The 23,849-nt window shown below is 33.3% G+C and overlaps 1 pseudogene; it reads right to left on the reverse strand.

The window, feature by feature from the left end:
- LOC141390819 (uncharacterized) overlaps window positions 1-23,849 on the reverse strand; it is a 97,907-nt pseudogene that overhangs the window by 34,932 nt on the left and 39,126 nt on the right.

Below are 23,849 nucleotides of genomic sequence, written 5' to 3' on the forward strand. Positions count from 1 at the left end.
TCTTACCTTATTTAAAATTACGCGTTGATCGGACTATTATTGAGACCTACAGAGCCGCTAGAAAATTGGATAAATATTATGTTTTTGGTCCATTTCACCCGCTAAATATTTCACGATCATCAGCAATAAGAATAGGGATCTATTCTGATCTGAACCTGACCTCCATACAAAATTTCGTGGCGATCGGTCCATAATTGCGGCCTGGAGCGTGTTTACAATTTATAATGGACAGACGGACGGACGGAGGGACGGACGGACACACATCTCAAAATCGCTTTATCTCGTCGAGATATGAAGATTGGTATACCACATTGGGGGTCTCCGATAAATATTTCGCGGTGTTACATGAATTTTTACCAAAACAAACTTATAATACCCTTTTCCACATTGTGGTATAGGGTATAAATATAAGAGTCAAAACTCATAACTATTTGTAAAATATAATGACTTCACAGAAAATTTTTAAAGCGGAAAAGTGAGAATCTTCCCTTAGAAATCTAACCAATAACTATTGATGAGCAGTGAAAGCCGCTATAACAATTAAGCTTTAAAATATTTTCTATGACATGTTTCCACAAAACAATTTTAATCTAATCTTAAATAGTACACAACGTTTATTTTACATTAAACTTACTTTCTTCTCGAACACCCTGCGGCTGAGGACATTGAATACTTTCGTACTCAGTTCGTCCGAAACTAGCACTGTACACTGCGATTCGTGAATAAGGATTGCACTCCAGCTGAGCTACGTCATTATGGCATGCCACTTTACTGCGAAATTCGTCTGCAAGGGGATTAAAAAAAATTGAATTTAGTAATATTAAGTTTTATAAGTATAAACTTAAAAATTTTGGTGCAGTTTAAGAACATGTTATGATAAGATATAGCCGGTGTAATAAAGGCATGTATATAGAACAATTTATTGAAATCATTTCGATTCCAGCTAAGTGGAATTGATTTGTGGTATTATGACAACAAGCTATGTATTATCCTAAATTAAAATACAAATGTGACAATTCACAGATCACGTGGATTTAATCATCAGAGGCGGTAACATTTTTAATTAATTATGTCTCTTTCGAAAAGAGCTATTATGACCTAAGGAAGACATTGGAAATTTTGAGTTCACATTTATTCAGTACAGTACAAATACATTATGTTTTGATTTGAAAAAGATAAAATTATTAAGTGGCAAAAATATATTTTTGAATTTGTGAAAAAACTTCTTAAATTGCTTGTCTATTACACTGTGATACAAAAGTGGACAACATTTTTTTGCAGGATTTCTGATGCACAAATTCGGTTTTGTGGGAGTCCATAGAAGACGAAAATACCTTTGGTTTCTTTGGGTCACTTCGGGTTTTGATTTTATAACGGTAAATGTAGTGAAAAATGGGCTTTCTTGGATTTTCAAATTTAAACGGACATTACTTCTTTTTTCCACAACCGATTTGCACACACTTTTTTTCATTATAAAGGGGAGAATAATGCCTTTCGAACAAGCCATAGATTTTTAAAATCGGTTAACAATTGGCTAAGTAATAGTGGTTTAAGTGTGACAAAAACGCATTAGAAAACAGTGAAACGTTTTTCCTTGTGCTCTAGGCTGCGTAAACGACACCTAACGGTACAATTATTTACTGTTAGCAAGTAGGAAATTTAGTTGGCTTTCCAAAATGGGAAAAACCAACGAAATCGGTTGAAAAATGAATGCGTTATGGCATTTTTTGTGTTTCAACTTTTTGGTTTTTTTCATATTTTCCTTTATAAAAGATGGGTATCTTAGCATGTATGAGTCTAATCATGATTATCCTGTTTAACAATTACGCACAAGGTATCAATGTTTTATAAAGGAAAATATGAGAAAAAACCAAAAAGTTGCAACACAAAAAATGCCATAACGCATTCATTTTTCAACGGATTTTTTTGGTTTTTCCCATTTTGGAAAGCCAACTAAATTTCCTACATGCTAACTGTGAATAATTGTACTGTTAGGTACCATTTACGCTGCCTGGAGCACAAGGAAAAACATTTTACTGTTTTTTAATGCGTTTTTGTCACACTTAAACCACTATTAATTAGCCATTTGTTAACCAATTTTAAAAATCTATGGCTTGTTCGAAAGGCATTACTCTCCCCTTTATAATGAAAAACAGTGTGTGCAAATTGGTTGTGAAAAAAAGAAATAATGTCCGTTTAAAGTTGAAAATTCAAGAAAGCCCATTTTTCACTACATTTACCGTTATAAAATGAAAAACCGAAGTGACCCAAAGCAACCAAAGGTATTTTCGTATTATGTGGACTCCCACAAAACCGAATTTATGCATTAGAACCCCTGCAAATTTTCACTGTAGCACTGTGTTATTTTTGACTGCATAGATTTTGACATTTTAGTGAAAAATATCCAGAGAATTCATATTCGACAAATTTCATTTCATTTAATTTTTCATTTCTAAAACTTTGAGTCTGTAAATTCTATAAGAGCAGTAAATTCATAAATATGTTTGTATATGTACCTGCACAACCACCCTTCCCTCCACTATTAGTGTATACTTGTATTTCTGTCTACCTGACTAGGCATGAAGTTTTTGTAAAACCTAGTTCCTTTTAGGGCGTAACAAAGGTATTTTCTGAAGTAACGTGCAGATTATATTTTCTAACTAGGCGTTAACACACAGACAGTATTGGCAAGACAATAGCGAAGTTACAAACCATTTTGACCAATACATTCATACTTTTCTCTATACATATTTAAAAATTTATAAATGTATTAGTGAAAAAGGTTTGTATTTTTGCTATTGTCTTGCCAATACTGGTGTTTGTAAACGCAGGGTAAGGCTAACTATCCTATGAAATTTGTGTCCCCCTTTAGTTTAGGAGCTATGTTGTGTACAATATGGGACTTTGATTTTAAATGCAGTAGAGCTTACATAAATAAATATTTCGAGGGCTGCACAAAAACTTTCTGGCCTAGGCAATACTGCGTGTTGCCGGACTCCATTTGTCATTTCTTTTTTTAAGCTTGACAGTTTTTAACCCCAACGTGCTCAGGACAGTTTGATATTTCGTGTTGTTTACAGTGACATGAAAAAATTACTTTGCAAAAAAAAAAAAAAAATTTACTTGTGAACATTTTCGTTCGATCTTTTTACAATTTTCAACGTGGACAATGAAAAACTGGCTTAATGAATTCAATCGTGGCCGACACTTCCTAAAAAACCAAGGTCGTGAATGTCCATAACACGTAGTGCTACAAAAAAATTGGACGTGCGTGAACGGATAATTGTAGGTCATGTTATATACCGTGAGATAGAGGCATCCTTGGCCATTTCCTCCACCAACTAACATTTGATATTGCATGAGATAATGGCCGCAAAATTGGGCTTTTCTCGTTAGATCCAGCACAATTTAACAATCGCTCAAAAAGGGTCTTGTCGATAGGTACAAAAAAGTGTCAACAAATACGATCGCGACGCTTCAAAATACGTTTATAAGACAGTCAAAGACGACGAATCTTATATTTATGAGTATGGGCCCGAAACACACCAGCAATCGACCTTGTGGGTCTTCGAAAGCGAGCCAAATCAAATGACAGTTGTTAATGAAAGAAGCACTTTGAAGACAATGGTCGCTTGTTTCTTCGGCAAAACTAACCATGTGGCGACTATACGGCTTGAGCAACGTAGGACGGTTAATTCTGAGTGTTACACTACAATTTGTTTGCCTGCAGTTGCTGGAGACTACTTAACAAAACAATAAAATTACACTATGCTACACGTTTTTGTGGGAGTCCATGGAAGACGAAAATACCGTTGGTTTCTTTGGGTCACTTTGTTTTATTATTTTACAATGGAAAATGTAGTGAAAACTGGGTTTCTTGGATTTTCAACTTTTAACGGGAATATCTTATATTTTCCACAACAGATTTTTTCTTCAAAGCGGAGAATAATGTCTTTCGAACAAGCCATCGATTTTTAACATCTGTTAACAAATAGCTAAGTTGTAGTGGTTAGAGTGTGACAAAAACGCATGAAAAAACAGGAAAATGTTTTCCTCTGTATACTTTCATTTATAAAAGATTAGTACCGTAGTACGTATGATTGTAACTTTCTACTTAATAATTACGAACAAGGTACCAATCTCTTATAAAGGAAAATATACAAAAAAAAAAATGAATAAAACTCAAAAAATTTCATAACTCATCTACTTTTCAACCAATTTCATTGGTTTTTTTCCATTTTGGAAAGCTAACTAAATTTGCTGCTTGCTTAAAGTAAATAATTACACTGCTTGGTATCTTCTACGCAGCCTGGAGCACGAGGAAAAGAATTTTCCTGTTTTCTAATGCGTTTTTGTCACACTTAAACCATTATAACTTAGCCATTTGTTAAGTGATTTTAAAAATCGATGATTTGTTCGAAAGATGTTATTCTCCCCCTTTCAATGAAAAAATAGGCTGTAGAAATCCGTTGTGGAAAAACAGAGATATGCCCGTTAAAATTTGAAAATCCAATAAACCCCCTTTTTCACTACATTTTTTCAATAAAAAAACGAAGTAATCCAAGGTATTTTCGTTTTCCATGATCTCCCACAAAACCGAATTTATGCATCAGAACCCTTGCAAAACTTTTGGTTAACTTTTGTATCACAGTGTTATTTTTGATGGTAAATATTCGCGTTTTCATTGTTAGACCATAAAGTTATCATGCAACCCTCGTATCAGTTCTTAATATTTATAATTGTGCCTTCATATTTATAACTGTTTTCCAGAGTTAACTTTCAACTTATATCTCGTCGAGTGATCAGTAGTGCAGAAGGAGGCTTTATATATATATATTTCGATACTGTGTTATGATACTGTTACAAAAGAAGAAAGATTTCCTGTTGCGAATGAACTTTTGCCAATTAATGAGTAAAATCATATCTATTTTATTTAAGTATATATGATATATGAAATAAAAGAATATGTGATATAGAATGACATATATGTTATGATATTATTATAAATTTAGCGAGTAATGATATTATTATAAATTTTATTGAGAAACAAAGCTTGTTTTATGTTATATATCTGCTTATAGTGACTTTAGTTTGTCAACAAAGATCATGTAGAAACATTTTTCAAATGAATTTGTGCGTGAGCTTTTTTTATCGAATCATCTTATAATTAAGATTTTTTCTAATCTTAGATAAAAACTCATCAAAATACGGTAAGCCTAATGTGCATATGCATCAATACTATTATATGCATAAATTAGCATCAAAGCTATTTTTTCATATACATACATACATATTTATGTACGGACTGACCCTCATAATTTAACTTTTTAGGAAATGCTAGAAACGATTTTATACGTACAACTTTTAAATGAAATCCTCCGGTGCTCGTTTAGATGCATAAATTGTGATAATCACTTTTCATTGTTACTTTTAACTACTAGCCACACATATACTTGTATATATATGTACTTGTGTTTGTACATTCAGACATGAGTTAATCTGCTGAACTCTTGTTGAGATATGGGAATTGACCATTATAATCCAACAGTTTCATTTTAATTACATTGCAGCTGATGAGAGAACATACCCTTGGGTTAGGATATTTTTTTTGTCTTATTGTTTAGAACACGCTTTGAATTGACATGGACTTTTACTTAAAACTTGCTTCAGGCCAATATATATAAAACTAATTTAGAAAAACGTTCTGCAATAATGAATAAATATATTTTAATTAAAAAATAAATATTATTTCCTATGGGTAACCATATGTTTAATTTAGCATTGTTATAATACAATTTTCCATGTATTTAATAGTCATAATATTATTTAAAAGAAATTTATATTGAGAAGATATTTATTTAGAAAACTAATTGATGTTTTTATGTAAATCTACAGCATACATGCAAGAAAATCGATACCACATGAACATCCCAGAAGAGACAAGAGCAAATTTCTCACGTATCAAAGAGTAGGTTTTTTCTTTGTAAATGAAACTTACAACACGAAAATAAAAATCCCAGAGTTTCATAAGTAAATGTTCATCTGTTTCCAAAATTAAAACGCTTTGTGGGAATTTTGATTCATGAATGCATGATGGGGGCTAATGAAATTTGGAAACTTTTTATTCTAAGGAAAAACTTTGTGGAATAACATTAAAACATTCCTTTATTTGCAGATGCATTCGAGGTTGTAATTTTAATTATATTATTTTTCTTATGGCAAACAGTTAGTTGACAAACTGTACCTAGCTTTTCAGTTTGTACAATAAGTCCATTCCTAGTTTATGGACAGGGCTAATGTTACCAAAAATAATATCTTTTTAGATAATATAAACTGCTAAAACTAAACTATCATTCTATTTCGAAAGGATAAAGATTAGAGTGTCCCAAAATTAGGGACACCGACTCCTTCAAATATTCTTTAACAAAATACATTAAATATTTGTATGGTCTACAAAATTAATAATTCGATTTTTAAAATATTTCGCTAGCTTGAAGTTATTTTATACGTATATCCGTTATCCAGCACGGCAAAAAGTGAAATTTTTTCATGCTTCCATGGGATACCCTTATGTAGTTGCAAAGGGAACAAATGAACATATTCCATAATAAATTGTTAATGTTGTTGTCGTTTGTGTTCTTTAGAGTAGTTTTATAAAAGAATATTTTATAAAGCACTATATTATGTTTGTTATAGTTGTTGTTGCTACAGCTGCCTCATATTGCAGCTAATGCTATTGTTTGTTCACTTCGCATGTAGCCGTGTCGATGTGTGTTTAGTGGCAACACTAGTTGAGTATAAAATTAAGTTGATATTTTGTTTAGTAAAACTTTTTATGAGTCTTGCTGTTCCAGTGTAGAGATGGGCGCGTGCCTAAAAAATTAGGCACGAACATGCACGAACACGGACCAACATTTTTATGCACTTTCACGCACAAACACGGCGTTTTTCGAGAATACACGAACACGCACACTCACGCACGAAACTAAAGAAAAGATATATCGATATAGTTGTACATTTATTTGTTCAAAAAATTCATATGTTCTAAAATATACATATTGCAAAATTACTTATAAACAAACATTTACATATTCTTATTTAAAAACATTATTTTGTCCAAGTTAGAGCTCAAAAGTCTAGTTCGTCTTTCGTTGAGAATATTTCCAGATGTGGAAAAAAATCTATCGCTCGTTGCTGAGCTGACTGGTATAGCCAAAATGTTCCTGGCTAATTGTTTTAATACCCCTCAGTAATGTTGGCGACATTTCCTGAGTATTTCAGCCATGTAAAACTTCTCTACAAAAGTGGTGTCTTAGACACGCCGTTCGGACTCGGCGATAAACTGTAGGTCCCATATCATTGAGCTAATATGAATCGAGGTGCACTCATTAATATGAGAGAAGTCTCCCTCGTCCCTATGGGATGTTGTGGAACAATTATTATTATTATAATTGTTTTAAATATTTTAGGTTCGCCTGTTTCCAAAAGTTTAAAACATCAGTCTGGCTAGATACGGCACACGCTAAATATGTATCAATTTCAGTATCAATTGGAGACTTTTAAATTTTTCGTCTTTTTGCCAAATTTTGATCCAAAAACTCTGAAAATTCGTGTAAATGTGGCATTGTAATTTCCTCCTCATCATTAGAACACTCTATGTTCTCACCTTGTATATCAAGTAACATTGCTTTTACATTAGCTATACGTCATTTCTTTTATCTTGTAATAAGAAATTCATCTCCTTAAACGGCGGAAATAAAAACGTCCCTATAATATGTGCCATTGTTGGCACAAAGCGTTTAAGCAATGATTGTTTAGTTTTAGCTTTCAAATCTTTCATGAATTGAGAGTCAATGGTATCAATTGAGCAAACTTTCAATAGCTTTTCAGACCAAAGGGTAAAAATATGGATAGTAGGGTATTTTTCCGAGCTTAATTTTTAGGACCACTCTTTGAAAATTTTGAGAAAAGCCAAAAGAGGTTCTAACAATGAAAACTTTAAATCAGATATACTACTCAGCTCATTCTTTTCTAGCAAAATACTCTTAATCTCATTCTGGACTTGGTATATGCTGTCAAGCATAATATATGTTGAATTCCAACGTGTTCTTATATCTTGTTTCAATGTTTTCGACAATTTGTTGTTTAGCTCCGAGGGTTTAAAATATTTTACAAGTTTTTTTGAGCAGTCAATCAGTTTTCCCATTTCGGGAAGAGGGTGTTTTACAATAACATCATCCATAACTAAGTTCAAATTGTGACAAGCGCAAGATATACGTTTAAATCTTTTAAGAGCCGAAATAACGTTGGAACCATTGTCGGTTACAAATACAGAATTCGCCAACTGGTCTTCAATATCAAATTCTTTAACAATGGTAGTTATGTTAGCAAGAATGTTTTCTCCCGTTTTCTTCTCGTCCAAAAATTCTCTTACTCCTAAAAGTGCTACCTTTAGTTCAAAATTATCATTAATGTAGTGCACACTTAAAGAAATAAAACTCCTTTGAGTATAATCATCGGTCCACATGTCTGTTGTGAATGAAATTTTTTGGCCCTCGATATCAGCCATGATCTGATGCTTCAATTTGTCATATTCCTCAGACATGATTTTGGTACTTAATACTTTTCTGGAAATTACTAGATTTTTGAATTGTTGTTTCCCATACTGTGCTCCTATATTTATGAGTGTTTGTGCATATTCACGAAAACCTCCTAGAATATATGAATGTAAGAACACATAAACGGGTTGATATGAATTAAAATGTCTTACCTTCAGTAATACTGAGTGGATGCAAATCCTTTGCAATAAGTCCAAGCTGCTTGCGGGATAGTTGGTTGACAACATTTTGTGGTACACTCTTACTGATAAAATCAGATATTTTTGATTGTGTAGTGACATCTTGTAAGTTCACATTACACTTGTGTCGCGATAGAGATCCCGTCCCGGTCTTGCTTTGATAGTGTAATACCGATTTGCATGAATTCCAGCATACATAGTCGACAATGTACTTTATAAGCTGGAAGCTTTTCCAGACCACACTCTTTGCATCCATTTTTGGAAACAATTTTAGTTTGGGGTCATTTTTATACAAACACTTTTGACCAAACACTTAAGAATTTAAAAATCAACAGAATCAAATATAAGCAGTGTGTAACTCCAGCTTTGGTTAAAAACCCATACCCATTTTTCACTCATACTCTGGCCTCTCCATAACAAAACGGCAAAAAGTACCAGACTACAGAAACAAAGAAAATAAATTTGGGAAAACTACAGTTGTGAATTTTTTGGTCGTTTTATTTTCATGTTCGATTTTCTTGTTTAGTATGGTCTCTTGCACGACTTCTAAAGGAAGCCCAAAAATTTAGCACGATCGTGACACATAGTGCAGTTCGTGTTTAGTCGTGTCGTGCAAAATCGTGTCGAACAAAAAAACACGATCACGCACGGCCAAAAATTTATTCCGGCACGACACGCACAAACACGGCGATTTTCGGGAAGGCACGAACACGCACTACTCACGGCACGACACACGCCCACCTCTATTCCAGTGGCACTTTAAAATTGTTATAATATTGTTATAGTTACATGTGTCTGGGAGTTTGTATGTGTGAGTATTCTTGTATGCATTTGCTTTATAAGAAGCAAAATGAATGAATGGAACATAATATATTCTTCAAAATAGCCTAGTTTGTGTGTTCGAATACTTACATGGACGGCACTTGTATGCAATTTCCACAATTTTCCTTCTCTTCGGACAGGGATCCATACTGATTATGTTCGTGCTGACAGTCGTGCTGTGATATGTGCTGGAGGAACCACTAGTTTCACCGACGCCACTGGCACCCAGTCCGTAGAATTGTGGCCGGGCATTGAATTTGCAATGCTTCTTCTTCTGGCACGCTTCGACAACGGTCTGCAGCAATGAATACTTTGATTGTGTCGAAGAGTGTGTTATGAAACGATAAAAATTAAAAGAACAACAATTAATGTTAAGAGCCATGGTCTCTTGTTTCACTTTGTATGTTAGCTGTGGGCTGCAAGTCCGTAGAATTCGTATGATAGTCGTCAGTTTGGTTGTGGAGTTAAAACGTATGTATGCAACGTCCTTGGGAGTATTGTCGACAGTATCTTTACTTTTTGTCCTGTTTCGAATGTAAACACATGCTCGCATATATTACATATTCATGGTGGTAGTAATGTTTGTTTAAGCGCAAATGAATACCGCAACTTCAAAAATTTCATAGCCATACATACACATGTATGTACAAATGTAGTTGCTTATGTATGCCCTCCAAACATTTGGAAGTTAAATATATCTTCTCTCAGTAAATGCGTCTCCGTAAAGTGCCTGCATTCAGTTAAAAATGCGAATGTTGTCTATTTACAAGAATAAATATGTTGTTATCGCTTTTTTATCCGTATGTGGTCACAACTGCGCGACTTACAGTATTATAAAAAGCGACACCTTATGTTGTACAAAAACAAATGTTTAAAGTCTGGAGTATTGATACTACTCCCTATTATAGAGAGTAATGTTTTCAAAACAATAGTGGCAGCATTACAAAAACAATTTATCTTGCAAACAGTTAAGCGAATTGTAATGAAAAATAAAACATACGTTGATTGACGTGATTTCTTCAGTACTTGTGACGTTCTGTTAGCAATCGGTACAAACTTGATACAAAAATTTAAATGAAAATAAAGCTGTTTAGATTCTTTATTGTATATTAACAACTTTTATAAAATAGTAAATCAAACGTATTATTCATTTGAATTCAATGTTAATGCGGTTATAAAAGGTGCATTGTATAATAAAAATTGTTTCTTTTTTGATCAATTTTTTAATAAAATGCATCTTTTATAACCGCATTAACATTAAATTCAAATGAATAATATGTTTGAATAAACAATAAAAAAAAAACTAAATAGCCTTTTACAAATACGGTCGGTTCCGTCACTACTGAAAGTTTCGTAAACGGTACCTGCATGAGTACCTAATGCACACTCAAAGTGCCCCGCTTCCGACACTCCAACTGAATCGCAAAAGAAACATACAACAGTGACGGAAGCGAAAATAGAGTTTGGACCGCATAAGTGGAACAGTTTCTTTAGTCATTTTTGTCTTTTCGGAAACAAATGCGACTGTCGCAGTAGACACAACAATCCGTTTTCAGTGACTTTTGCGTCAAGCAAGCGATAGAAAATGTTTGGAGGGTGTACATGTTTGAAAGGATTGTGGGTATGTTTGTGTATTTGCAAATCGAGACAACACATGTGTGGTTCAATTGTTTGTTTGTCTGTGAGTTTTTTATTGTTTTACTTATGTACACCAGCCCACCATATTTATATTTAACCATGCAAGTGTATTTATTGCTGACAAAGTTATTCAATACACTCTCGCACTCAGGGATCCGTAGTTAGTATAGCTGGTTTAATGTAAATATAATTCAATTTGAAAACATTAAAAAGTTGAATTTTATACACTGTCAGTCGAAACACATTTAAAATGCATGACACTTGTCAAAGACGTGCAATCACAAGAGGGGATTACTAAAAAATTTACCGTAGAAAACCAAGTGCAAAGTATTTATTACAATTTATACATAGCTCATTTCCAAATATTAATGGGTTTTCAAAATTGTACATTCAGGGACACAGCTTTGTCTGCATATACCAATATGGCTTTTGGACTTATAGCGGAAAAGCGTTTGCCGTGGAAGCCATACAGGTTGGATGGGAATAAGTTCATCACTGTAAAAAACAAATTGCATTTGAGAAATGAAAAGTTTGATGAGCTGCATAACTAACAGCCGGTCACATAATTTGCTGGTTGTGTGGATTCGAAGCTTCGGCTTTCTTTTTTCACATGCAAAATATATTCGGTCATTAAGATCAACTCCAACAAGAAATTAATAAAAATTAATATTAAAAATTTCAAATAAATAAAAATCAGCTTGAGCCAGGCCGGGGTTTGAACCCACGTCCTTGAAAACATATGATGGGTGTTGTCACAGCGTGTTAGCGATCAAAGCCAAACTCATAACTTCCGAAGGCTGCGCAAAAAAGCGTTTGTCGTGGAAGCCATACAGGTTGAATGGGAAAAAAGCTCATCACTGTAAAAAACACATTGCATTTGAGAACTGAAAATTTCAATGACAGAAGAAACTCCACAGCCGATATGGCTGATGAGCTGCATAAGTAACAGCGAAACCGGTCACATAATTTGGTGGTTGTTAGGGTTCAATTCTTCGACTTTCCTTTTTCACTTGCAAAAAGTCTTCGATCATTAAGCCCAACTCCAACGAGAAATTAATTCAAATAATATTACATTAAGCCGTTGGTTATACTTTTCACTACGCGAAAAAATTATGATCTACGTCTGGGAGTGAACAATTCCTTTCGAGGTTCAGAGATAATGTAGAGTGTATTTAGAAACCCGAAGGACAGATCCGTCTTGAGTTGAACCTTTGAATTATAGCCGCTTAAATTCTGGGTCTGTGACCCTTTATTGTAGGTGTAAAAAGTTATATAACTCAATTCCAACCTTCCATAATTCAAAAGTTCGACTCTCGGGAAGGAATTGTTCACCCCCCAGACGTAGATCATAATTTTTTCGCGTGGTGAAAAGTATCCTCCTATGCGTTTTAACAGTGCAGGTTTCTTATTCCAGCACCATAACCGCGTAATATGTATGACGCATGTTAATCGTATCTGATTGACAATTTTAATAATTTTCTAATGATATACATATACGGTTAATGGGTTCATAAAAACCGAATAAAAATTCGGTTTTAGTATCAAAACAACCGGTTGCAAAATTCGGATAAGTGGATCTGTATTCCAAAAAATAATGATATTAACGTGCTCGACAAAGCGAGATGCAATGGCGCTCAATATTTGTAATGACTCCGAGAATTCTAGATCATCAATAGGTTTAAAGGGATATAATGAAATAGATATAGGGTTGTCTTAGCCAGATTCGAGTAAAAGTGAAAAAGGGCCGCTTAAACTAGATGGCATCGATTTCATGTCTTTAGGGACCGTACCTACAATCTTCAGAGCGACATTTTTGCAGAACATTCCCAAGCCGTAAAATATCATCTTGTGGTACTTTTATTGAGGTTCTTGAAATAAAGGACGAAAATGACATTGAAGGAAGCTAATTAGAAGGTCGAAATGCTCTAAGAAAAAAATCCTCATTTTCGAACAAAGTTATAACGCTGGTTCCATACGGTTCATAGGGTCTCCAGCAAAATATTCATCACGTCATAACTCAGAAGTTGGACTCACGGCGGATCTGTCCTTCGGGGTTCTGTATGTACTCACCAAGGGATCTCATCATCAAAAGGAATTGTTCACCCCCCAAAATTTCGGTTCACAGTGTAATTGGAACTTAGCAAATTATTACAAAATTCCCAACAATATTTCGATTTTGAAGACGTCAAAGAAACATTTTTCATTAAAAATCAGCTGTAGTTTTTGCAAATAAAATGTGTCTTCGGTTTAGGCAAATTTACCCCACATTTTCGAATCCAAATTTTGCAAGATGAAGAACTTTTTTGACATATGAGACTTTTTTGCGAGGCTTGATTTTTCAGTGGTCATTTTTATTTTCAAATGCTTTACATGCATTTGTTGCAGATTCTAGAGCCTAACCTAAAAATGCCGATTATATATTATTAAAACATCGCTTCGTAATATACAATATACCAAAAATAATAGTTTGCCAACTTCTTCAGTAGTCGCTTAATTTCCAGTTTGGAGAATTTTCAAACATTTTGACCTACATATCGGGTTAGTTTATTTGAAATAACAAGTCATATCAATACATCAAATTTACGCAATTAATAGTGGCAATTAGGAAAATTAATAATTAATTATTTATTTGGAATTTGCAAATATTTTGTTGATAATCTATATGTGCGTAAACACAATGCAACATAAACCGAAGTCAGTCTGATACAAACCCTTATTTATCACCACACAATCCCCAAACTGATTTCGTTTTTGATCGAAAACATCATGTGAGGAAAAACTAAAACCACATACACAACACAATATGCATATTGAAAAATGTCAATTTTGTAAACTGAATTAAATCATATTTTTACGTTGATAGATTGTGTACACGGTCTGGTACAATAATTTAATAAATCGAAATATAAAACAAATTTATGTTCATCGACATTCTACGTATTTATGTACATGAACAATGATACATCACCTATATATACCAATTGCATGCTGTAAATTGTTTTGAGAATTATATTGTGTAGATATATTGAATTTTGAATAAAATTGCGGATAGTATTAATAACAAACAAATGTGAACAGCTGCAGTTATGGAATTGTGATATAAGTTTCAGTCATGTGAATTGTCTTCCATTGTTATAAATATAAAGTTCAGTGAAAGTTCGTTTTATAAGATTGGCGAAACGTTGGGAAGAAATAATTATTTCATTTATTTGCTAAATTAATTAAGCTAATCGGCATTAACAAAAATAACAATAATAGAATTTGATCTAAACAAAACAAGCAGCAACGAACATTTAACAAACCAAAAATAAACCATTTAATTTAACATACACATTACAAAAAAAAAACAAAAAACAAAAAATAATACTAATAATAATTATAACAATAGTAATAATAAACAATAAAATTCTTGTGTAATATCTCTAAAACTCATCGAAAACGGCCTCTCTAACATATATCCCAAACACATTTGCAGCAAAAATATATGTTTGCAACAGTCCCAAACATAACTTATGTTTTGGTCCTGACAACAAATATATGTGTGGGTGCAAACAAATTTATGTTTGGGTGCAAAAAAATATTTGTTTGGGTGCAAACAAATATATGTTCGGTTGCAAACAAATATTTGTTTGAAAAGAAAAACAAATACAAACTATTACTTATAAAATATAGAAACATCGTTGAACGCTTCTCGTTAGTTGTGAAATAAAACACATTCTCCTCAAAAATGAAATCATCAACCGGAAATCTGCATCTGGAATCAAATGATTATATAAAACAGGACAAAATTAATTCATACCATTTTTTTCCTTTTCGCTGTGAGTTACAGAAAAAAATTACTGCTTGTGGAAAAAAATCCCGTTGATAGATTGTGTACACGGTCTGGTACAATAATTTAATAAATCGAAATATAAAACAAATTTATGTTCATCGACATTCTACGTATTTATGTACATGAACAATGATACATCACCTATATATACCAATTGCATGCTGTAAATTGTTTTGAGAATTATATTGTGTAGATATATTGAATTTTGAATAAAATTGCGGATAGTATTAATAACAAACAAATGTGAACAGCTGCAGTTATGGAATTGTGATATAAGTTTCAGTCATGTGAATTGTCTTCCATTGTTATAAATATAAAGTTCAGTGAAAGTTCGTTTTATAAGATTGGCGAAACGTTGGGAAGAAATAATTATTTCATTTATTTGCTAAATTAATTAAGCTAATCGGCATTAACAAAAATAACAATAATAGAATTTGATCTAAACAAAACAAGCAGCAACGAACATTTAACAAACCAAAAATAAACCATTTAATTTAACATACACATTACAAAAAAAAAAAAAAACAAAAAACAAAAAATAATACTAATAATAATTATAACAATAGTAATAATAAACAATAAAATTCTTGTGTAATATCTCTAAAACTCATCGAAAACGGCCTCTCTAACATATATCCCAAACACATTTGCAGCAAAAATATATGTTTGCAACAGTCCCAAACATAACTTATGTTTTGGCCCTGACAACAAATATATGTGTGGGTGCAAACAAATTTATGTTTGGGTGCAAAAAAATATTTGTTTGGGTGCAAACAAATATATGTTCGGTTGCAAACAAATATTTGTTTGAAAAGAAAAACAAATACAAACTATTACTTATAAAATATAGAAACATCGTTGAACGCTTCTCGTTAGTTGTGAAATAAAACACATTCTCCTCAAAAATGAAATCATCAACCGGAAATCTGCATCTGGAATCAAATGATTATATAAAACAGGACAAAATTAATTCATACCATTTTTTTCCTTTTCGCTGTGAGTTACTCAAAAACAACAACAAAGCAAGAAACACACGCGATTGGCCACATACCGCATACACACCACTAAAGCAAAAACAAACTTTCATCCCGCCTTCTTTTATTGTTTGGATCCAAATATATTTCTAACATATATTTTTCTGCATGTACTTTTATATGGTGGCTATACCTAAACGTAGACAAATATTGGAGATTTTTTGCAGAGAGGGGGTTTCCCTCTGAATCGTTTGGAAAATGTGGCTAATATCGTCACAATATATATATATTATATGAGGGCTATATCTAAACATAGACCTATATTGAACATTGTTTCAAGGAGATGTTTTGTTCACTTATAACTCATATTACCAAATGCGTTGGAAAATGTGGCTAAAATCGTCAAAATACCGAAAATAGCGAGGTATCTTTTATGGGGCTATACCTAAACTGGACCTATATTAAACATTTGTTAAAAGGAGGTATTTTATCCACTCAGAACTCAAAATGCAAAATTTCAACAAAAAATTTTGCTAAATTCGTCCAAAAACCGAAAAACGGTGTTACCTTTATATGGGGACCTAAATGTACTAAATTTTTCCTTATCTTCTTGCCTCGTTAAAACCCTTTTTTAATTTCGAGGCGGTATCTCGATTAGAACTATTGTTGGCACTTCTTTTCGTACAAGTGGCACCACTGTACATGGGGGTTACTCCAAAACGTGGGCCCATGTTCGATGTAGAATTTTTTTGCTAGGAACTATTGTTGGCACTTCTTTTCGTACAAGTGGCACCACTGTACATGGGGGTTACTGCAAAACGTGGGCCCATGTTCGATGTAGAATTTTTTTTTGCTAGGAACCCTAAATGCCGAATAAGATCTAAATGTGCAGAAAATCTAGCTAAGGAATTCAAAATACCTGAATTCGGCTGGCACTAAAATATTAGGACCATACCAGCACCTGGACATATGTCCTTTTTGGTGGAGAAGTCGAAACCGGTATATGGGGGCTATTACAAAACGAGGATATCTTTGTACTCAATTTTTGGTGGACAATTTTCTTGAGCACTTTGACCTCTAAATGACAAACTACATCCAATGTGTGCCGAAAATGTCGATAAAAACCTGAAAAATACCTGTCCATATCCTAAATTTTGTATGGAGAAATTGTTTAACCAATAAGAATTCTAAATGTCAAATTATACCAAATCCTGTCAGAAAATTTAGCTAAAAACTAAAAAATACCAAAAATTTGGCGTTACCGTTAGGTTTGGTCAATTCCATGATTTTTGTTGGATATTTTGTAACCCCTCAGATCCATAAAAGCCAAATAACAACCAATTATGGCCGAATATGTACCTGAAAACAAAAAAATACTTGAAATCGGATGGTACCGTTATATGGGGGCTATGTCCAATCGTAAACCTTTATAGACAATTTTTGTGAGAATATTTTAGTACCTCAGGAAAGCATTAAAGCTAATTCGGTGGTCAAAGGGGACAAATACCTTCAAAATTCCTTAAAGAAAATAGCTGGTCTAGGATCATTATTTCTGTGTGTGAAAAGCTTTTGAACAAAATCAAGTTGTAATGGTATAAAAAGGTATGGGCTTGCATTGTGGCTTTAGCATTAACACGGTTAACAAGATGTGATATCTGTTGACTAGTGTGTATATATTTGGCAAACTACCCTATAATACTACTACTATAAATAGCAATTGTCTACTTTGGAATAGTTATATAACTCATTGATCCTAGTTACTTTACACCCAAAATAATTATTTATTTTGCTTTTGCAACTGGAAATGAGATTTCCTGCCTATCATGCCAATTGACTAGTTACAGGTAATGCGGCGTGTAATATATTGACTATTTTATAGCCTACCGATGGATAGTGTAATCGACAATGTTTCTCTCTTGTAATCTCTTTTCAACATTATTTCTTTTATTAAACAAAATATAAAAAAATGTCCTGTCATATTGTTTATTCATATATAAAATGTAAGATCCCTAAAAGAACGTGTTACGTACTAAATCATAGAAAGGATGAACATTTTAAGAAGAATATTTATAATATATCTGTGGTAAGTATTGATATCTATCTTGACGGAATACATTATCGCGTCGTTTCATAAAACTTGTATACATTTCATTTCAGGAACTTTTGAATGATCTGAAGGACACACGAGAAAAACATTCCAAGGACCAAATAAACATAAGTCGATGTATCAAGTAGTAACGCACTAGTTCCATTATCAAGGATCAAGATGGACCTGTTATGTCCATAAGTATACAAGATTATATTGTCATTTGGAATAAAGTGTGGCATACATATTTGCATTTACCCATTTATCTGACTTCAACTTGCTAGTAATTTTGGAAATAATTTCTGACTACCGAATTGACTGGTTGCTGGTAATGCAATGAAGGGACAAGTGGCTTTCCGAAGACTATCGAATTGATTGGTTACTGGTAATGCAATCGAGAGACAATTGCCTTCACACGACTATCGAATTGGGTGGTTACTGGTAATGCAGTGAGCAGACAATAGACCCCTTCCTATGACATCTCCATGTTAAATTCACCAGTCTATAACATTGCGAGTAGATTGGGTGGTAACTAGGGGTGTTTACCAGTAGCCAGCAAAATTGCTAGTTATTCCCTAGTTACCCGAACAATTGGGTAAAGTAGCGGAGCAAAAGGAAATACGAATATAAATATACATAAAATACACACAAATTTCAACACATTCGGTAAATTGATTTATCTAGATGCAAACGATAAATTGGATAGGAAATTGTCATTTTACATTGTACGAAACAAAGTAGAGAAAGCGATAAGAGGGATGCCAGTTTGCGAATAAATATGTCGAAAGTTTAATTGAGTGAATAATCGAAAATCAAAATGATGACTTGTCCCTGATTTGGAGCAAATTCACACTACAGAGACAAAAAAACATTACCAAATTAAATAATTATTGAGCTTGGTAATTTGAACCATTAGAAATATCCATTAGAATATAGAGAGCATATCAATTTAGGGCCATATATAAATGCAACACACATTAAGTAGATGTCTAGTGTTTAAAATTTAAATAAAATATTACAAATTCGTCACTGAATTTTTATTTTATTTGTTACTAACAATTCTCTGATACTTTGTCAGCGGAAAATCCGCATGAATATAAAAGAGAATAAAAAACAAATAGACCAAAATGCAGAATCAAATTAAAATACAGCAATACTACTGTTGAAAGTTTTTTAAAAATCATATATGTGAATTTAAAAATAATAAGTAGTAGAGCTGCAAACTATCGATAGTCGAACTATCATTATATCAAGGTAAAGTCGGCCGCCAAAACATGTCTTTTGGATTATGTATCTCCAATTATTTGAAATAAACATAGCTTTGCGACAGTGATGAAAACGATAGTTTACCAGCTCTAATAAGTAGTCATTTTGAGTTATTGGTACCGCTTGTAGTATATGTACTTTTTAAGAGCTATCCGCCAATAGACATTAATTTTGTGTTTTTATTTATAAGCATGTATATGGGGAGGTCTGAGTGAAATCGGACACTTTTAGAGAATGTGGTTTTTTAATTTCCTGCATTTTTGCTGTATTGATGCTGCTCATCACCAAACATTTCAGCATATTTTTAGACTATCTGACTAACGATTCCACAGATATCGCGCCTTGAAAAGTCGAATTCTGTAAAAACTATATGCAAAGAAATACTCGTAACTCCTTCAACATTTTGTTTTTGTACTATAAAAAATAAAAACTTGCACAATGGGCTTGGATACAATTACCGCGATTTTAATTCGATTTTTATCAATGATTGTACTCTTCGATATTCTTGATTTTTTGTATTAAACTACGATTAATTACAAAACTTTTTTGTAATTTGTCAATAAAATTTTTCCTTTATACCAATTTGAAAAATTTGTTATTTTACCAAAAAAAAAAAAAAATAAATAAAAACTTAAATATATTAACATTTGCGTTGATGTTTTATTTAGGAATTTGTCTTAAACATCTTGAAAACTTCTTAATTTTTTGATTTTGAAAATGGATTAGCAATTATTGGTTTTATTGGTAACTTTTCTAATTGGAAACTTTTAGCTCCCGCCGGTTTGGAAGGGCGTTGATGATGAGTCATTGAGTCACTAAACTCTTTCATAAAATAAGATTAACTTTCTGTGATTATATGTGACGTTCATATATAGAGTCCTTCTTTTTATACCCTCCAACATATGCTCATACACACATACTCGCATACAAACAGACCAATTATCGTAAACAACTAATAGGGACAACTAATGGAACCTGTTGTTTTGAAACTCGGCTTTATAGGTCCACATTTTTGTATAGCCCCACAAAAAGTGACGGGTCGACGTTTGAATTTGATATTATTGTTTCCAGAAACTAAAAACATTTCTACAAAAAATGTTTATATATGTCCGCGTTTTGCTTTAATAATATAATAATTGTTCCACAAACATCCCAGGCGAAACAAGTAGACTTCTATCATATCAATGAGTGCACCATTGCACCACGGTGGCACCCGGGTTTTGGTATAGCTTTCATATAATTTTGAAGCTATTAGACCCCTTTGACCACCGAATTCTTTGTAATTTGGTATATATTTTGTGTTTCTAGAGGCTAACAAACATTTTTACCAGAAATTGTTTATAAAGGTCCACGTTTTGATACGAGGAGAACTAAAAAAATTGCGGCCTAGCCAGGTACTGTTGCCAGACGCCATTTGACATATTTTGGAAAGTTTGACAGTTTTTAGCCTAAACGTATTCAGGACATACGATATTGTGTTGTGTTGTTTACAGTGACTTAATTTTGTCCGGCGATGCTCGCATTGTCATGGTGCACAATGATTCGTCTTCTCATGTCCGTTTTTCGAATTTCTCCGGAGACTTCAGGCAAACAAATTGTAGTGTACCACTCAGAATTAGCCTTCCTATATTGCTCAAGTCGGCACATGGTCAGTTTTTCCGAAAAACAACCCACCATTTTATTCGAAGTGCTTCTTCCATGAACAACATTCGAATTGGGCTTGCCTTGATTGTTTCGGGCTCATACTCATAGATCCAAGATTTGTCGCCTGAGATGATCTTATAAACGTCGTTTGAAGCACCGAGATCGTATTTATTCACAATTTCTTTGCACCAATTGACAAAAGGGTTTTTTTATTAAATTTTGAAATTGTGCTGGATCTAACGAGGAATACCCATTTTTGCGGCCAGGTATTCATGCAATATTATATGTTAGTTGGTCGAAGAAAAGTCCAAGGATGCCTCTATCTCACGGTATATAACATGACGATCTTGCATTATCCGTTCACGCACAGTTTATTTTTTTCTGTCACAACCATTATAGTGAAATAGGATGGTCCTTTATCGACATACACAGATTTAATTTTATTGAAAAAATTTATTTTTATTTATTTATTTATTTATTTATTTATTTAAAGTTGTATTCACACACCACAAGATGTAAAAATCTTATATTAAGGTATGTGAAATCATGATGGTCATTTACATTGGAATGTTAGACAACATATTAAAAATAAAGGGTGTTTTTTTAAGCTGGATAGAACTTTAAATTGTAAAAAGTAACACAAAAAATTAAATTTTGATGAAACTTTTTTATTTGTTTCAGTATACTCTGACAAATCATCATGAATAGACTCACGCTTGAACAACGCTACGAAATTATCCAAATTTACTTTGAAAATCAGTCGTCGATTCGCGCAACTTATAATCGCAAAATTGTGTTCAGCGATGAGGCGCATTTTTGGTTTAACGGGTTTGTTAATAAGCAAAATTGTCGCATATGGAGTGAGACCAATCCACAAGAGACCCTACAGACTCCATTACATCCAGAAAAATGCACCGTATGGTGCGGTTTTCACGCTGGTGGCATCATCGGACCTTATTTCTTCAAAAATGAGGCCGGAGCTCGCGTTACGGTCAATGGAGATCGTTACCGCACCATGATCAATGATTTTTTTGTTTGAAAATATGGATGACATTGATCCGGAGGAGATGTGGTTTCAACAGGATGGCGCTACGTGCCATAAGGCAAACGCAACCATCGACTTATTGAAATCAAAATTTGGCGATAAGTTGATTTCGAGAAGTGGACCTGTCAATTGGCCTCCAAGGTCGTGCGATTTGACACCTCTCGATTATTTCCTGTGGGGCTACGTGAAGTCACTGGTTTATGCTGATAAACCAGCAGCAATTGATGCCTTGGATGCCAGCATTGTTCGTGTTATTCGTGACATACGGCCAGCAGTGCTCGAAAAAGTGGCCAAAAATTGGACGTCCAGAATGCGCTTCGACAAGAACAGCCGCGGTGCCCATATGCCCGAAATCATTTTCAAATGTTAATGTTTCGTATAGAATAAAAAAAAAATTTTTGATTACAATTTAATTTTTTGTGTTATTTTTTACAATTTCAAGTTCTATCGGGCTTATATATATACTAGCAAAATGCCCGCTACTTCGTATGCGGAAAGGATATAAAAAAACAAATAAACAATATATAATATGGAAATGACAAACACTGAAAATTTGGTCGCACTAATACCAATTTAAATCAATATTTATTTTTATCTTAGTACTGTACGTACCCCTTAAGTTCGTTTTTAAAAAAGATCAGCCGTATCTCACCCTTACACATTAACAGCGAGATCAACGTTGCACACCAATACACACCCTAACTCCAAAAAATAAAAATTCCAGCACTGTCCCTACACCCAAAAACAAATTGAGTACCATTAAGTAATCGTATACTTATGGTACGTATTTCGACGACATATCTCAGCCATACACGGACATTAATACAAAATAATTACAGTAAATTCCATAATAATTACAGTAATTCCAAATCTCAAGATTCCAGCTGTATCCGTTCGTCCAATTCCAAATTGTACCAAACTTAGTATCAAGTCGAACTCTTCGTACCCATAAGTAAGATTTTCCAAAACTACCTCAATCCTTCACTTTAGTAGTAATCTTACTTCCAAATTTCAGGATTCAAACTCTATCCGTTAAACCAAATTAAAATTGTACTAAATTTAGAATTTTCGTACCAATTTTCAAAACTTCCTCAACGCAACAGGGCTACAATAATCATACTTTCAAATTGCAGGATTCCACCGCTATCCGTTCACCTACATACAAATTGTACTAAATTTAGTACCATTTAGTGCTTTTCGTAACCATAAGTTTGCTTTTTCAAAACAACCTGAATCCTACTCTTCGACTGTAATCGTAATTCCAAATTTCAGGATTCCAGCTCTATTAATTCACCCGAATCCAAATTGTATCAAATTTAGTACCATTTTTTTCCCAAACAAAAATTTCAGGATTCCAGCTCTACCCGTTCACCCAAATCCACATTGTACCATATTTAGTACTATTTAGTACTTCGCGTACCCACACGTACGACTTTTCAAAATTTCCTCAATACTACACTCCTACAGTAATCTTAATTCCTAATTCCAACACTATCCGTTTACTAAAATTCAAATTGTACCAAATTTAGTGCTTTCTGTACCCATAAGTACGAATTTCCAAAACTACCTCAATTCTACTGTCCGACAGTAAACTTAGTTCCAAATTTCAGAATTCCAGCTTTATCCGTTCATCCAAATCCAAATTGTACCAAATTTAGTACCATTTAGTACTTTTCGTACCCAAAGGTACGAATTTCTAAAACTATCTCAATCCTACACCCCTACAGTAATCTTAATTCAAAACT

Source organism: Musca autumnalis, unplaced genomic scaffold (genome assembly GCF_047663935.1).
Source record: "Musca autumnalis isolate F117 unplaced genomic scaffold, ASM4766393v1 scaffold_1, whole genome shotgun sequence".
NCBI classification, from domain to species: domain Eukaryota; kingdom Metazoa; phylum Arthropoda; class Insecta; order Diptera; family Muscidae; genus Musca; species Musca autumnalis.